The sequence below is a fragment of the Zalophus californianus genome, chromosome 14, assembly GCF_009762305.2.
Source record: "Zalophus californianus isolate mZalCal1 chromosome 14, mZalCal1.pri.v2, whole genome shotgun sequence".
Lineage (NCBI taxonomy): Eukaryota > Metazoa > Chordata > Mammalia > Carnivora > Otariidae > Zalophus > Zalophus californianus.
Window position 1 is genome coordinate 68,750,990 of NC_045608.1, and position 7,720 is coordinate 68,758,709.

A 7,720-nucleotide genomic window follows, 5' to 3' on the forward strand; every position below is an offset into this window, starting at 1 on the left:
CTCTGGCTTTCAAGGTGGCAACTCCTCGTACTGCCATGATCTATGGGGAATTCAGAGCCCTGAGAGGGAGCCACAGAGTGTTCAGAGGGGAGAGAGGTCATCACACAGCCCTGAACTGGGTGGGGCTTATTGGTGGGGACTTACCAGACTTTTGTGGGGTGCACCTGGTAGAGCCCGCAGCGTCAGCCCTGCCCACCCGTCTCAGGTGAGAACTTTGTAAGGAGCCTTCCCAAGTAAGAAGCAGAGGCCCACCGTAAGGGAGCTTTCTGGAGGTGATGCCCGTGCGCTGTATCTTGCTGGGGTTTGGCTTACATGGTGTATTCCTTTGTCAAAACTCAGAAAATATACACTTAAGATTTCTGCATTTTGTTGTATGTGTATTTTACATTAAAAGAAAATACACTTTAAATAAATACTGAATTCTGGGGAATGACACGCATGCTGAAGTATGTGGGGGAGGTGATCTGAGGTCTGCAATTTATTTTGAAAGGTGTCCTGCAAGTGTGTGGGATGGAGGGAGAGAGAGAGGCTGATGGGCGAGGACAGCGCAAGGACCACAGGGTGTTTGCGATAGAGCCTGGGTGGTGGGTAAACACTGTTCCCTGCAAAATTCTTTTAACTTTGCCGTATGTGTGCAATTCTAAAACAAGTTTTGTAAGAAAATGCTGGGTGGAGAAACTGGGGGTCCAGGGCTGGAGGAGCACCCCGTCCCACTCCTGGGGGGATGCAGTCCAGACTTCTGCTGGGAATCATCCCAGCTCCTCTCTGAGGGGCCCGAGAGGGTTGCGTGCACAGTTTTCTTTTACACAAACTACGTAAACTGGCTATGCTTTATCATACCCAGTAGAGGCCCTACCCCTTTCAGCAGCCCCCTCGGTTGTCCTCACAACCTCCCAGGGAGGAGGGCTGGGAGGACTCTCCTGATCTTGTGGTCAGAGCCGGGTAAGTATGGCCGCCGTGCTGCTCCCGCTCCCGGCACACAGCTCTTCTATCGTGACTTCGTCTGCTGGGGGTCGACTGCTACCCAGCAGGATTCTTGTGTCCTCCAGTGCCCGCGCCCCCCCCCCCCCCGCCCCCGCATGTGGACTCCCTGGGACAGGGGCCACAGCTGAGTTTTCTTTGCATCCCCAGCACTTGGCCCAGTGCCTGGCACGTGGTGGGGGCTCAGAACCGTTTGCTGGGTGAGGGAATGTTCTCAGCTATTTCTTGTCACCCACCAATTTGGCCAGCCTTGGCGCCCCGACAGTGCTTGGAGCTGAAGGTGACTCCAGCCCCCAGCCATTGCCAGTAGAGACACCCTACAATCACTTCCCTAGTGGGAAAGGGGGGTGGTTGGAGCTCAGAGGCCCTCTGTCCTCTGTCAGGATGGTGCTACCCAGTCTGGAGCTCTGAGCACTCCAGAACTTTCCTGCTCCCAACCAGCTCCATCTGCCCCAGCCACCCAGCTCGGGTCTTGCCCCCTACCTCTCCCTGGCATTTTTCAGCCTGTGTGCCTTTGCTCACCCCGCGTCCCCTGCCTGGAATGCCTTCTCCAGCTCCGCCACCTATCTGAACGAGCACCAGCCTCCACCGCCCTCTGCCTCCCAGGCCTTCCCCTTGACTTGTGCATCGCTCCCTGGCCTTTCTGTTGGCCTAGCACCAGACGGTATTAATTAATTTATCCAGCATTCCCAGTGAGTTTTTTTCTGTGTGCCCAGCTGATCTCCCAAGCTCTACCTGCTATCCACACCCCTCCCCCTCCCCCGGGCTTGGCGGGGTGACCAAGAGGGACAGGCACCCCGGTGAGCTGGTTGACAGAGAGAGCCAAGCTTCGGAGCCAGGGTTTCGGTCCCAGGTCCAGAACGGGAGCCATTTTTATGAATGAAGCATCTGAAATTGAAACCCGCCAGCATGAAGACAAGAAGCAAGGCCCAGTGTGGCTACTGGCCCTCCAGCTAGAGAAGTGTGGACTGTAAGAGACCAGTCTCCTTGGTTCTCGTTTCTGCGGCGCCTCATCTCCATCTCCCCCTTGGCCTAGAAGGGGTCTCACATTTGCCGGCTCCCCCATCTCTTCCTGAGCTGCCTTCTGTAAAGTGATCTTTCTATATTGACTTAAACTTCTATTTAAAGAGGAATTCCTCATAATTACTCAGCCGCGGAGAGCTGACACTGTTTGGCTCTGTTTATTTAGTTTCTCCTAGTGATTGGCAACATGTCCTCAGTGGCTTTAAAGAGCAGATATAGACGAATGACCTGTTGGTCATAAAATAAAGTATGATGTTCTTTTCTGTCCTCCTGGGAGATGGCATGCGGAGGGGACGTGCCTCACCATCCTGTCCCGGAAAAATGCCAAATCCAGTCATTTCTGAGGTTGGATGAACGAAGCAGTTTTATAATTTTTGAAAGGCACCCGATTATCCGGACGTGAATACGTGTTGCGCGTAGTGTGAGTTCAGCACAAGTGCTAGGAAACACTTCCGTGCACACGCGGACGTTCGCACCCACACACAGCCTCACAAACAGCAAAGGGCAGACACGCCCACAAAGGGATGAAGTGGGGATTCATACATCTATTTTTTTCTTCAAAAAAATTTAATTGATATTGGCTTTTAGTCTAGTAGTGAAACTAAAATAGTCAGTTATTTATATAGAAATGTCCCCAAGGTACTTCCCTCTCTTTTCCCTGCCCACTTCTGTCCCCTTCCAGCCCTCACCCTCCACACAATGACCTTACAGAACATTCAGGGAAAATCCCGCTCTGACAAACCCACAGAGATGTGCTGGGCTCAGAGACAGTGGCGATTTGGGGGACTTGGGGGGGCGGGGTATTGCGCTGCGTGCTCTCCAATTAATCCCAATGAGTCTGGCAGCATGCAGGCAGTAGGGACGATTGTCACGCCTCCTCAAATGTGACCCGACTCACCTCACCCACTGCAGCAGCCCCCGCTGCTTCCCGTGAGCCCTATTCAGCCACCGCACCACAAACCCTACAAGACCTGCCTCTGGGGGGACCTTCTTGTCACTACACCCGCTTCCCCCATCCCTTCCTGATGTTTCCCACCAGTCCGTCTTCGAGCGGACCCCGCTGTACTTAGGGCAGCCCTCAGAGACCCACTGCCTTCTCAGTGCATGCTTTTCGGACGGCTTTGTGTGGCTGCATTTGTCCGCTCTGAGTGGGACAGGGCCTGGGCCTTGAGCCCCTGCAGTGTCCCCACACCACCCGGTACACAGGGTGGGGACCAGCGGGGAGACGGTGGGACAGCGCAGGCTTGTTGCCTTAACACGGCACAGCTCAGGAGCCCAAAAGATGTCAGCTGTTGACCAAGTGCCCTTTCTGGAAACCTCATTTCTGTGGGCACACACAGCGGCCAGCCGGCGGCGCAGGCCCAGAGCCGGACCGTGGGTCGGACAAGGAACAAATGTCACCTCCACCGTCGGCTCCTCTCTTCCAAAAACCGTTGTCAGGGAGTCAGTCCCCTGAGTCCCAGGCTAGGCTCCAGTTTGTGATGATCCGCTTCCCCTCCTCTCCTTCAGGGGCCTTGCTTCCTCTAAAACCAAGAGGACCACGTCTATGAAGAAGATGGGGTGAGTCGGGCCGGCATGAGAAGAGAGGGCCTCCCCGCATCTGCTACAGGCCAGGAGCCGGGCTCGGGTGTCCAGAAACAAAGCGGGTGGGTTGCTGCTCTCATGGGTTTACAGTCTAGCAAATTTGGGGTGCATCAGAATCACCTGGGAGGCTGTTAAAATACAGACTGTTGGGCCCCAGCTCCAGAGTTTCAGATTTAGTAGGTGTCTGGGGTGGGGCCTGAGAATTTGTCTAGAAAGTTCACAGATGATGCTGACACTGTTGGCCTAGGGACCGCGCTCTGAAAACCACGGGTCTAGCAAATCGCCCCAGGAACAGAGCCCGGAGCAGTGGTTTTTAAGGAGGAAAAAAAAACAGGTGGTCTGGAAAACAAAAGGGTGTCTGAGGAGGCCAGCAGCCCGTGGCCCCCAGCCTCTCGGCTCGTCAGAGCCTTGCGATTTCATCGGAAAAGCCCCGGGAGTCACCGACTGGAGGGTGGGAGAATCAGGCACGAGGGAGGACGGTCGGCATTTCAGGAAGGAGGCTGTGGGCAAGGGTGGGCAGGCCGGGGCAAAAGGTTCTGGAAACCACTGAGGTTGGGCAAGGGATGAAGAGGAGGCGCCGAGCCTTCCTCTGCCTCCCCCGCTCATCTGGGCTGCAGCCCCCCTCCCGGGCACCAGCCTGCCCCCCGGCCCCCCAGACATGGCCATGGCCGTGGCCTGGCCCGGGCCGGCGAGACCTGGGAGCCTTCGCTGCCCACGACACCTACGGTTTTAGAATCTGGAGAGCAGATGGCTCTCCTTGCTAAGCAACTCGTGAAACAAACAGTTTGCTTCAGGGCTTTCTTTTTTGAAGCTGACTTTGTTGTTGGGGTGGGGAGATGTGTGTACAGATAAGCTTCTCAAAGTGATGACATCACAAGAATAATAAAATTGCCACTTTGTGCACTATGTCTTTCACCTCTGAGGCATGTTCTTCAAATAATCCCAGGTCCATTCCCCTTATCACCAGCTCCAGGGCCTGGGGTGGACGCAGGGAGAGGGTGCCCCCCGACAAACGGGAGGCTTTGTGGCAGCTCTCTGAGGGGCTTGGGGCAAGCTGCCTCACCTCTGAGAGCCTCGGTTTCCCCCCTCTTAAAAGTGGGCTGAGCTAGGCGGTTTTTAGAGTCCCAACCCGTTCTCATTACATACACAGAACTGGTTTTCACTGGGAAGACTTTTTTTCCATGGAATTTTTGCGGCCGTGGTGTTTATTGTAGGCGAATTTGACCTGGATACACACGGAAGTTTTGTTTTGTTTTTTTGTTTGTTTGTTTGTTTGGGAGGGTATGGTCAGAGGTGGCTCCAGGTTCTGGGGCGGCCCTGAAGCTTCTACAGTTTGTGAGGGCGTCTCCTTAAGAAAAGTCACACAGAATTACTACTCAAAATTAGGTGCAGGGCCCTGGCAGGAGCCCAGGCTAGGAGGTGCCCTGAGGCCCAAGCTTCTTAGCTCCGTGGAATATCTTCTCTGGGTGCGGTGAAAGGCCCACTATTGTCCTGGCCAAATGTCAGGATCCGGAGTATCGGAGACCCTTGAGAATGTCATGGGTTTGCGTTGGCACTTGGCAAACCTGAGTATCTCCTGCGCCCACCCTGTCCAGGCCCATGTTTTGGCCTTGACATTGCGGTTGCCAGGCAACCGTCTATCCTATAGGAATTCACACTCATTCTTGCAGGCAGACACACATTTAATTTCAGACCCAGAGTGCTCAGTGACACGGGGTGTCACCAGCCTGAGCCCTCACAGAAATAACCCGAAGCACCGAGTCAAAAGTAGCTGGGGGAAATGATACCCGCATTTGATCTTATTCCCCTAAAATAGCTTGGTCCTGTTTATGGGGCCTCTGTATGAGAGGGGACGCGGGAGCCTGGCTGTGCTGGCGGCTTCCTCCCTCTCCCTGGCCACTCGCCTCTCTGTGCCCATCGCCAGAGACACTGCAGTGACTCAGGGCCCTGAGCATGATGTAACACCCTTGGCTCCTGGGCGGGATGATGGGGAACGTGTGACAGCCTTGGAATCCCAGGCAGGACCCTTGGTGCCCACCTGCCAGTTCTTGACCAAGGTCAGGTGCAGCTAGGAGCTGGCCTCTTGAGCCTCGTGGGAGCAGCGGAGGAGTGCCCACGGAGGACAGGCCCAGGCCTCGGCTCCCCGGGAAGGCAACTCTGACCCTTCTTGAGAGCAGCAGGTCTCCACCTTGGCCCCATACTGCAATCACCTAGGGAGCTTTAAAAAATAGAGATCTGATGTAACGGTGAGATTCTCGTGTGCGGCCGAAGTGGCCGGCCATCGACTCTTGACTAGTGTGACCTCCCCAGCCAGTGGCTGGGCTTTTTTCCCTCCCGGCAAGTGTGTCTGGGACCCCAGGGCCCTCGTCTGACCGGAGCAGGGCTGTGTGTCCGGTCTGGAGCCCACATTCCTTAGGCTCCCAGGCTCTCGGCCGGGCACCAGGGCTCAGCTGCGGGCGTGCTGTGCGCCCCCCCCCCCCCGGGTGGGTGCACCTGGGCCGCTAGGGTGCCAGGCCTGGCCTGGGGTGGCAGGAGGTGGGGCCTTCTCGGGGTGGTGAGTCGCGAGAGTGGAGGGCAGAGCAGGCTGCTGGCTTTGAAAAGAGCATCAGGGCGGTGGGCGTATTGGTAGCAACAGAGTGCTGGGCTCACGAGCAAGCAAGCAGAGGTGTCCGCTGGAGTAAGATGACAGAGTTTGCTCCTTGGTCGGTTTGGTTTTTCTTTATCTACGTGGTAAAAACACATAAAACTTGCCCTCTTGGCTGTTTGTAAGTGGACGGTACAATAGGGTTACCTATACTTGCATTGTTGTGTCTCGGATGCGCAAAGCATTTTTCCTCTGGCCGGACTGAAGCTCTGTCCTTCTGGAACACCACTTCCCCGTTTCCCTCTCCCTGCAAACACTGTTCTACCTTCTGTTTCCGTGAGTTTGATGACTCTAGATGTTTCACGTGAGTGCAATCCTACGGTACTTGTCCTTTCGTGACGAGCTTGCTTCACTCAGCATAATGTCCGCAAGGTTTATCCCGTGTTGCTGGCAGGTGGCACGGTTTCCTTCTTTTTTAAGGCTGAATAATACATATACATACCAGGCTTTCTTTATTCACTCACCCGCCAGTGGACATTTGGGTTGTTCCCGCCTCCTGACTGTGGGGAACAATGCTGCCACGAACATGCGTGCGCGAATATCTCAGGACCATGCTTTCAGTTCTTTCGGATAAATAAGCAAAGCGGGATTGCTGCAGCAGATGGTTGTTCTGTTTTTTTGTTTTTCGAGGCATTTCCCTACGGTTTTGCACAGTGTCCATGCCATTTTACCTTCCCACCGACAGGGCCACAAGGATGCCAATTTCTCCACATCCTCGCCAACACGGTTTTTTTCTTTCTCTAACTTTTTTAAAATTATGGCCATCCTAACAGGTGTGAGGTGATAGCTCATTGAGGTTTTGACTTATATGCCTCTAATGATTGAACATCTTTTCAAAATGTGCTTGTTAGCCTTTCATACATCTTCTTTGGAGAAATGTCCAGTTAGGTCCTTTCCTCGTATATTTTTTTAAGATTTATTTATTTTAGAGAGAGAGCGAGGACGCGCGGAGTGGGGTGCAGAGGGAGAAGGAGAGAGAAACTCTAAGCCAACTCTGTGCTGAGCTCGGAGCTGGAAGCGGGGCTCCATCTCATGACCCTGAGATCATGACCTGAGCTGAAACCAAGAGTCGGACACTTAACCGACTGAACCACCCAGGTGCCCTGTTTCTTTTTGTTTAAAATCGGGTTCCTTGGTATTTTGTTGTTGAGTTGTAGGAGTTCATTATATATTCAGGATATTGACCCTTTTTCTGATACATGATTTGCAATTATTTTCTCCCATTTTGTAGGTTGCCTTCTCACTCTGTTGATTGTTCCCTTTAACGTGCAGAACATTGGTCAGTTTTGCTTTTTAAGTAAGTTCTACACCCAGTGCGGGGCTTGAGCTCACAACCTGGAGACCGAGAGTCACATGCTCTACCGACTGAGCCAGCCAGGTGGCCCCATGGTCAGTTTTGAAGTACAATATAGAGCTGGCCAAATAATTAAAGAGCATTAAATAATAAATTAATTGCATTTCCTGTCATAAAATTCTGACCTCAAAATT